At 36.7% G+C, this 10300-nt stretch overlaps 1 non-coding gene across 1 annotated transcript; it reads right to left on the reverse strand.

Annotated features, from left to right (window-relative positions):
* Nucleotides 1-350: 350 nt before the first annotated feature.
* On the reverse strand, nt 351-424 carry Trnai-gau (transfer RNA isoleucine (anticodon GAU)). The gene has a single exon. It is a non-coding gene; the product is annotated as a tRNA-Ile (tRNA).
* Between the last annotated feature and the right edge of the window lie 9876 nt (nt 425-10300).

A 10300-nucleotide genomic window follows, 5' to 3' on the forward strand; every position in this document is an offset into this window, starting at 1 on the left:
AGGTGACAGCCAGCTAGCCATTGAGATTATGATTATGTTAAGTTTTACATTCATATGAAAATTGGACTCCTGCTGTTTACCTTGGCCTGTTACAGGACTCAGGTTACTCATGTCACTCATGTAATGGGAGAGTTCCCATTGGTTGGGGAAGGATAGTAGGAGGGAATTTCGGGGGGAGGTGCGCGCGCCCGGTTCCGGTGACACAAGTGGGTCTATGGGCTGGCTAGCAGGAGGCACAGGGATCGCTGGCGGCTTTTTTAAAATAAAGCTTTGCTTCCCGCTTGAGTGGTTCGTGTTTCTGTGTCTAGCCGGGTTGCGGCGGCTCGTGCAGCCGGGTTGCGGCATTTTGGTGGCCCGAACGGGGAACGAACCCGCGACCTTGGCGTTATCAGCACCAAGCTCTAACCAACTGAGCTAACCGGCCGGAACCCGGCTAGACACAGAAACACGAACCGCTCAAGAGGGAAGCAAAGCTTTATTTTAAAAAAGCCGCCAGCGATCCCTGTGCCTCCTGCTAGCCAGCCCATAGACCCACTTGTGTCACCGGAACCGGGCGTGCGCACCTCCCCCCGAAATTCCCTCCTACTATCCTTCCCCAACCAATGGGAACTCTCCCATTACATGAGTGACATGAGTAACCTGAGTCCCATAACAGGCCAAGGTAAACAGCAGGAGTCCAATTTTCATATGAATGTAAAACTTAACATAATCATAATCTCAATGGCTAGCTGGCTGTCACCTAAACCAAAGGTACCATGTATCAATATTTTTGCTGTGGCTCCTAGCAATGACTTATTTGAAAATAGGGTCTTTATAGATGTCATCAAGTCAAGATTAAAGTCATAGTTAATCAGTATGAACCCTTATCCAATGACTGGTGTTATTATAAAGATATAGGTGCAGATACACATGTGATGACAAAGAGGCAGAGATTTGTGTGGCTCATCTACAAATGAATAAGGATCAAATACTAAAGATTACTGGAAGCTTACTGAAAACCTAGGAGACAAGCAGAGGACAGATTTTCCCTATATTAGCTTAGAATGCTAAGCTAATATAGAAAATATTATAGACTAGGTGGCAGAAACAACAGAAATTTATTTTTATCAAATTATGGAAGATGGGGTGTCCAAGATCAATGTGCTTATAGATTCAGTTTCTGGTAGGATTCTCTTCCTGGCTAATAGACAAACATCTTTTGTGTCCTTATATGACCTTCCTTTATAAAGAGAAAGAGGTCTTTTCTCTTTAGGGAAGGCACAAGTCCCAGTAGATTATGACTGCATCCTTACTAGCTCATTTAATCTAAATTACTTCCTAAAAAAACTCTCTCCAAATATAGCCACATTGGAAGTTAAGGCTTCAACATGACATTTGGAGAAGGACACAACTAAGTCCATAGCTCTCCCTCAGCACCTCCAGAAGGAATCCATCTGCCAACACCTTGGACCTCTGCCCTTCATAACTGTGGGACCATAAATTTCAGTTGCATTTAGTCACCAAGTTTGTGGTACTTTGTCAGAGCAGCTCTAGGAAACAGATACAAATGTTGGCATTGGAAAGTTGGATATTGCTAATAACAAATACCTAAAAACTGTGCAAACAGAATTGGGTAATGGGTAAAATGGAGAGGAATTTTAAGGGACATAATAGAAAATTCCTAGATTGCCTTCAGCAAAATGTTGCTAGAAACAGGAATGCTAAAGGTCCTTCTAGAGAGCCTTAGTTAAAAATAAAGAACATGTTAATTGAACAGTGGAGGAAAGACAATCCTTGTTACAAAGTGGCAGAGAGTTTGGCTGAATTTTGTTCTACTGATGGGTTGGGAAATAGAAATAATAGGTGACAGACTTGGAAATTTGCTGAGGAGATTTCCAAGCAAAGTATGGAAGTCATGGTCTGATTTCTCCTTGGTATTCATTATAAAATGTAAGAGGAAAAAAAAACTTAAGTAAAAAGGAATCAGACTTGAAGATTCCTTTTAGGAAATTCTCAGCCTTAATGTAAAATATAATAAAATAGAACACCAGTGCTGTTATGGTATTAGACAAAATTTTGCTGAAAAGATTAGACATATGAGTCATTGTACAGCCATTCAACCATCTCAGTGGAAATACCACCAGGATTGACTGAGGAGGACAAACACAGGACAAATTGAAGAAAGGCTTCTGGGCTTTCTGAATTATATTGGCAGGAAACAGTCCAATAGAGTCACATAGCTGTAAGTATGTGCTCTTATTTAAGAATAAGGAAGAATAACACTAGCCTGAGTCAAGGCTGGTGGGACTTCTACCGTACTCACAGGCACAGAAGAGCCAGGATTGCCAACCCCTGCCAAAACTAGGAAAGTGGCATGTAATAGATTCTTTCTTCATGCCTCCAGGAGAAATCAATCCTGTTAATGTCTTGATTCTGCACTTCCGACCTCAGTGAATGATACAGTAGTTTATATTTCTATTATTTTAAGCCACCCAGTTAGTAGTACTTTGTTATGTTAGAAAATGAATACCATTTCCTTCAATATCCTGAGAAAAAGGTAATAATTATTCTCCTAGTGTAATGAGATGGAAAATCTCATATCAAGCTTTCTAATTACAACAGTCTTATAGACCTATCTTGGGTGTTTATTAGAATTCAGTTTGCATATTTACTTAGGGACATCCTGGCCTTAACTGGCAAGTATCCTTATACCCTATGGATTCAATGTTTAGAAAGAAATTAAGAGCTGTTGCCAAGATCTCTTCACATCCAGGGGACAGGAATGTCAGAACAATTTAGCATACTTGACTGATTAGGAATACTCTGTAAAGCAAAGAAAATTTCATCAGATGTCTCCTTCTTCAAAATAAATAAGCCAATGTATCAAGAAGAAGAACACTAAATCGTATTTAGAGGACACCATTTAAGCAGTTAGACTGCCCTTCTGACACTTCCTTTTCTGCAAACTACTACTCCCCCTGACAGCCTCTGGTAATAGGGTCAGCCTCTGTTGCTGGGCTTCCAGCATATTTTATCAATGCTGAGCACACAAGATGAAGCTAAGATTTAGACCTCTGGCCTGCATACTGAAACAAATTCTAAGACATATAAACTGAGAAAGGTTGAAATGGCTTCAGAGCTAACTGGACCAAGGTATAGTGATGGCCAGTGAGGTCCCATCTGTGGCAAAGAACAAAGCAGAGACATTTCTTGATTTATGCTGGCACTCTTGGACCCAGGTCTGATTGGTCTTCATGTTTAGTTGCCCTGCCTTTGTGTTTTTGCAAAATATTTGCTTCTTCAAAATAAAAAATGTTCCCATTATTTTGAATGAAATTTCTATTTATTCCAATCAGATACCTTATTTCTTTGAATATATATATAATATATATGTATACATATATATTTATTTATATTTATATATATCTTGGGTATTTATTAGAATTCAGTATATACATATATATGCATACATATATATACATACACACACACACACTTTCCTAATGCAATTCAAAAGTATTTGGAATGATTTTGTTTTTAAGGAATGATTCCCTCGAGATAAGCGCCACTATAGATGGCCTTCTAGTGAAGAAGAGAGTGAAAAAATCACTCCATGCTGGCCAAGAGTAAAAGGACCACAGCACCAGTTAAGGAGGTCACCAGGAGAGCCATTGCCAATGGGAAACAGGCTCCAATGAGCTGCTAAGCCAAGGATATCTATTGCCAAAGGAGATGCTGAGAGCAGCACTGTTACCCACCACCTACACAGGCCATAATATGATGTACAACCCATCTTCTTCAGGGTGAGGAACTCTTCAGGAAGAATGGGAATATGCCCCTTGAGAACTTAAAAGTACAAATTCAGGGGTTATTGCTCTTCGGTTATCTTCCTCACTTGGGAGTGATGCTAACATTGTCCTTTTACAGAAACACCCTTGATGCACACTTCAAAGGAGAGAAAACACAAAAAAGGAACACAAACAGCTGAACAACGTTAAGTTCATAGGCTGAGTTGAATTTATGAGATCCTTCCTTTCTAAATGCAAATGAAGAACTAATACATTAATCCATACACATTGAGGCTGCTCCTGCATAGGCAGCCAAGGTTATTCCAGTACTGAATATGCATCAAGTTCACTACATTGAATAGAGTATCACCAGAACTGTGAGCCAGACCCCACAATTAAGGGAATGTTTTAGTATTAGAACTTGAAATGGGCCACAAAGTAGGAATTCAACACTTAGAAATTCATAATTCTATTGTCTACTGAACTGAGGACAGTTGGAATAATCTGTTCTTTATCAAGATCTTCACTTTTACCAAGAATTATTCATTTTTTTGCTTCTGATCCCAAAACATTGATAGAGCAGAGAGTACTCTGAAATTTAAACCCTGGTCAAGGATCAATTCTAAGGGGTATAACCTGCCTACTCTGTCACTATTTCAACAGAAAACAATGTTTATGTTTTGCTTTTTTCCCAGAGAAAGAAAAATAACCACTGTATAAAAGTCCTTTCTAGTTTTTTTCATATAAGATATTTGTTGAATATAACATAAAGTCTGTTTTTCAAGAAGTACATCTCCCAAAAATGTTACTGAATAAATAGGCAGGAACACTTTTCCACAATGCAAGCCATGGACTAAAATCTAAAAATTAACTGGTTCTATGAAGCTTTATACCTGAATTTTTTCAATCCAAAAGCTCAAAATAAAATAATTTTTCACATGAATATGTGTTTATCTAGCACATGCAATTAACAGTATTATTTGACATTTTCCTGCTGTGACTCTCTCCTGACAAAGGCATTCATTTTTCACATGCTTTTGTATGGTTTAGGGGAAAGAAAGAAAATAATGAAAAAGAAATGTTGACTTATTACCACTTCAAATCAAAACCATCATGCAAATAAACAAACAGCCCATTTTAAGAAAAGAGTATGTGGGTGGGGCTGAAGGGGAATGCTTCAGGAGTAACTAACTGTAAACTTCATATTAAATACTCGCTTTATAAAACTAAAGAGAAAATTAAATTATATAAAACTTTGATATTTGGGGGAGAAAACAAGATGAGTTATAGATAATAATGATAGAATATCTGGCCTTTTATGTATTTTTTTCCTAATGTGCCCAATTAACGCATTTTTAAAATTATATTAGGTCTGTGTGTTCCATTGTTTATTGGTCTGAAAACATAAATGCAGGTGAAATGAAGTAAGAGTAGTTAGAAAATCTTGATTGTTAAAATGGTGAAAAAGAAAACAGAATTGGAATACAAATGAAATTCAACAATCCATAACACTTAATGCAGTATAACATTTGAAATTTAACTAATGCCCAAATGCCTTTTAGAGTCACCAAACCTAGACATCTTGAAATGACAGCACTATTCTTACATAAAATGCATCGTTAAAGTCCTAATATTTCAAGAAAGAAAAGGATTGGTGCCCTTTACTGTATAGACAAAACGCATAATTATCAAGTGTATATGTGAAACCAAAACTTTCCTGAAGAGTTAATTGTCCTTTGTATTTTAACTTGGGTTTCTGTAATCTTGACATGCATATACATCAGTCACGAGCAAATGTTATGCTCCATCAAATGCTCACTCCAGATTCTTCATCTATTTTAAGAAGTCAATTTTTTTAAGTGCAGCCTCATTTTTGTTAAATTAAACTCTCTGGAAAGGAATGGTAAGTCTCTATACATAAGTTCTCTTTGTTACGCTCTGTGAAGTATACAGAATAAAGTTAATTCCACTTCCACAGTGAATAAGATCAAATGAGATTTTTCTGTTGTTCTCTTCTAACAAAGAATTTTAATCTTACCTGCATGAAAGAATATAAGTGCTTCTGATAGGTTATTTGTGCAGGGTCAGAAGTAGACAGACTATGGAGGCTGAGCACTTAGGAGGGCTACTGCACTCTAACTTTCACTGGTGAACCCAGCAGCTACCTCACTCCACTGCTACCCTCAAGGTTTATTTAATGATAACAACTTTGAGAAGAAGTTTTCTTTACCTCTTTGCAGATCAAGTTATGTTCCAGCAACTTACTCCCAGGGTAGTTATTTTGACTAAAGTAGTCCATGCCTACCAAAGGCAAGCTTATTGTTTAAATTTAAGTATCTCTGATTCATAAAATAGACTTTAGAGCTCACCTTTGAAGACAGTTCTTGTTGACACATACTTGAAGACTTAGAAAATTACTATCATCATCCAGTCCCAACTATTTTGAGAAAGAACTTTGAGTCTTCACAGTAAGAAAATCTTTTAGGTCTGTAATTCAAGTTCATTTGCCTGGGATTATCTGTGATCCTAATTTAAAACAACATGGACCAATACCAAAAGTAGGATCTGAATTACTTAGAACTTGGGTACAGACATATAGAATCTTATTTAAATCTTATTTTAAACCAACATATATGCATACCAAAAGTAGGGTCTAAATCACTTAGAATGTGGGTACAGACATATACACAGCATATCATTTAGAATTTGAATATAGACATGCACCAATCTTATTGGTCTGTGTTCCAGTACAGAGAAAGAGAAAAACAAACTTGATAGTTTCAGTTTATACAATTTGAAAATTACTTCTATTCACAAATATCATTAATAACTAAGGAAAAAAATACATATTACATTTCTCTAAATATAATGGTGATCAGTTCAAACTTCAATCTTGATGGTTTTCCATTTCTAATTTCTTTCTTTCTACCACTCATTCTTTCAAATATGTACTGAGCACCTGAACAAGCCAGCTAATTTTGGTGGCAATAAATAAGACAGACAAATCCTGTATTAATATAGAGCTTGAAGTTTGAAGGGAGACGTTGATAACAAAAAAGTTTAAAGCATAAGTTACTCATTTCAGAAATTAGAGAATGCTGTGAAGAAAATTAAGCATAGGATTATGTTGGAGTGTTAAGGGGTGACTGCAGCTAGCCTGGGACTGAGGGTCAGAAACAGTTCTCACGGGGATGGCATTGAACTGAGACTGTAACAGGAAGTAGGCTCTCATGGATTCATAGTGTACTAGGCAGAGAAAGCAGGAAATGCCCTTCAAAAAATGGAAAGAAATTGGCACAAATAACAAAAAGAAACTTGCAGTGACTATATAGTGAGGGTGGAGAAGAATGACATCAGAAGCATAAGCAGGACAGATTACATAGGGTCTTGTAAAGTCACTGAAAGGAGTTGGATTTTATTCTAAGCACAATGGGAAGCCATTGGAAAAAATTAACCAAGGGAATTAAATGCTCTGATTTATATTTTAGAATTTCCTTATAGTTTCTGGAACCAGAGTGGTGGTTCAACTAGGTTTCTGCACCAATGGACTGAGAATCCAAGGCAACTGGACCTTCTCTGGACTTGTGTTACCTATGGCCCCATCCAAGTGGTTGGTGTGAGGGTGCCTCATTGACTAGCTATACATCACAGGTGAGGCTCACAGCAGCCTGGTTTCTAGACAGAGGAGATATTTCAGGTCATTCTTTCTGCCACTTCCACATATCATTTCATGAAATAAAGTATTAGGAATGCATGGAAATCTACAGATTGGATAGGATGCAGCTGGACTGTAACAGAAGTTAGACTGTAACAGACATCCATAATATGCCAAAGAAACCTAGTATGCAGAGAATAGGAAGATAATAAATCCTGGTTTGCAGCCTTCATTGATCACGCTAAGAAGTAGCAAGTTAATCTGTACTGAATATAAATGTGAAACAATGGATTGTTGCCTAGCAAAAGGGGAAAATGCTTTGTCACATACAAAATATCTGATTGTTGCCTGGTTGGACTGTTAAGTGATTGATATTTCTTAATGAGTATTGTTTAAAAGGCATATTTTTATGAGCTCTAGTCCTGTAAATGATCTTTCTAATGGTCATGAATTCTCAACAAACTAAAGCAGGAAAAGAAAAACAAATCTCCAAGGTGAACAAATCTCCCAAGTTTACAGAGGCCAATCACACAGAGGGGAAAAAGAAGAGAATAATTATAGTGTGTCAGGCACTTCTCACAGAAACCTACCAATAAAGGCACTGTCCCTTTATTAAAAATGGAGTCACTGGGGCTCACAATATTAGGAACTTGCCCACAAGCCAAGCCTCAAAGATGTCTCTTTAGTCACAGCTATCCATGAGTGCAGACCCTGAGTCCTTTCTATTGCAAAGAGCAAGGTCAAAGCCATCAATAAAGTAAATGGATGTAACATAAAAGGTTTAAAATATAAAAACATATAAAGAAGAAAATTTTATTAAGCTTTAAAATTTAATAAGCTTTAATAACCATTTTTAATATGCCTCACCTTGCATTTAAGCCTTTTCTGATCATTCCAACTCTCTAAATCTTCCTCTCTGCCCTTTAGAACTCCTTCAGTTTATCGACTGTAACATTCAGTTGCTCATAGATTTATTCAATTAATCCTTGACAAATGTCTAAGCACCTAATCTTTAATCATACATCATGTTAAATTCCAGGGAAGTAAACAGGAAAGACATGGTTTCTGCCAATAAACAACTTATTATTCAGTGTCTATAATTGTGACTTATTACTTAATGTGTATAACCTGCTAATTTAATAATTTGTGCATTTTATAAGTGAATATTGTCTCCCAAGTTAACTGAACCTCCTTGGGATCAGAAAACAAATGCCAAGATGATCCATCACATAGCCACTACTACTTGTCACAATGCTCAGAGGATTCAAAAGGGCATGGAACTGACCTATGTCTTAATATCAACAACTAGTGTTATGTGCTTTCATATCAGACATGCTGGGCACAATTCTGCACAACTATAATCCCAGTTACTCGGGAAGCTGAGGCAGGAAGAAGGATTGCAAGTTTGAGACCAGACTTGGCAAATTAGTGAGACACTGTCTCAAAACAAAATTTTTAAAAGGGCTGGTGGTGTAGCTCAGAGTTTGAACACTTACCTATCATGCTTGAGGAACTTAGTGAAATCCCCAGTACTACCAAGAAAAAAAAAAAAACATCACTTATATACTCCTATCAAAGAGTACATTGTTGATTTGTGAATATTTTGTTACATTCTATTCTATTTCATGCTAGGTCATTTTCATTAAAAATATATAACATAGTCAACATTTTATGTAAGGATTACAATTTATATTCTGACCAGGAAGAAATGAAATCTGCTCTGTATTAATGCAGTTTCTGAGCAGCATAAAATAAAGAACTATCTGATCAGACACAATCAAAGGATGAGAAATTAGAGTTAATAGGTAATGTATGTTAACTCAGATCATGTGACTTATAGTTACTGCTACTTGCACAGTAGCTGGTGCACAGTTATGTAAAAAGTAATTACCTGATGAATAAATGATGTTGAAAGCACTTGGGTAAAAAAGGTAGTTATATGATGAAGGAGCACTGGACTGTGAGTCAACTGACATGGGTTTCAACTCTTCAGATAAGTCCCTTTACTTTCTTGGGCCTTGGTTTCTTTTTATATTAGAGAAGGGCTTATATTACCCAAGATTCAAGGCTTGAATAGTTATATAAAGCAAGCACCACAAGTAATATATTTGTTGTGACAGATTTTGCTAGGCTCCTCCTAACACTTGAACACACAGATAAATATGCATTCCATATAAGATTTCCAACAGAAAACTGTTAATTGCAATAGTATACACAAATAAACTCTCAATATGTAGAAATACAGCATATCCTATAAGAGTATTATGAACAAGATTTAGTATCTTTTAGGTAAAACTTTCATCACTTTATGATGTTCTCTGTTCATCTAAAGTTATCAGATTATTTTACGAACTAAAAAGTAAATTCTGTGTTTGTCAAAAAGAATGTTGTCCTTATGATTTCCAGAAGGACTTTGAGTTTTTACTTAGCTTTTATTTTCTCTTTATTTCATCTCCCCCATCAGCAAGACTTTCAACCATCCATAACCCTTGATTCAGTTCCAGGGAAACAGAAAGCAAATCTAGACATATCTTTGCCATTTGACATTCCTAGATGTACTAGTGAGAACACACAACTGAGAATAAGATGAATTCCCTACAGAAAAGTGCATATTAGACCACTATGGAAAATCACAGACACATAACTTTTTTTTTCAAGTAGTCCTCTTATTTCTGGTATCAGGCTTGTTCCTGACCAGATTTCTTATCAATCCACCCCCAGGTTTCCTCAGGTTTCCTGAGCCCCCATACATGGTTCTTGCCCATAGAGAACCTTCTGCAAAAATTTTTTCCCAGCCTGCCTTTTCTGCTTACATTGTTCCTGTTCATCTTTTGGAATGCAACTTAGGTTGAGTACCTGCCCAAGTATACATTGGGAT

The sequence above is a fragment of the Urocitellus parryii genome, chromosome 12, assembly GCF_045843805.1.
Source record: "Urocitellus parryii isolate mUroPar1 chromosome 12, mUroPar1.hap1, whole genome shotgun sequence".
NCBI classification, from domain to species: domain Eukaryota; kingdom Metazoa; phylum Chordata; class Mammalia; order Rodentia; family Sciuridae; genus Urocitellus; species Urocitellus parryii.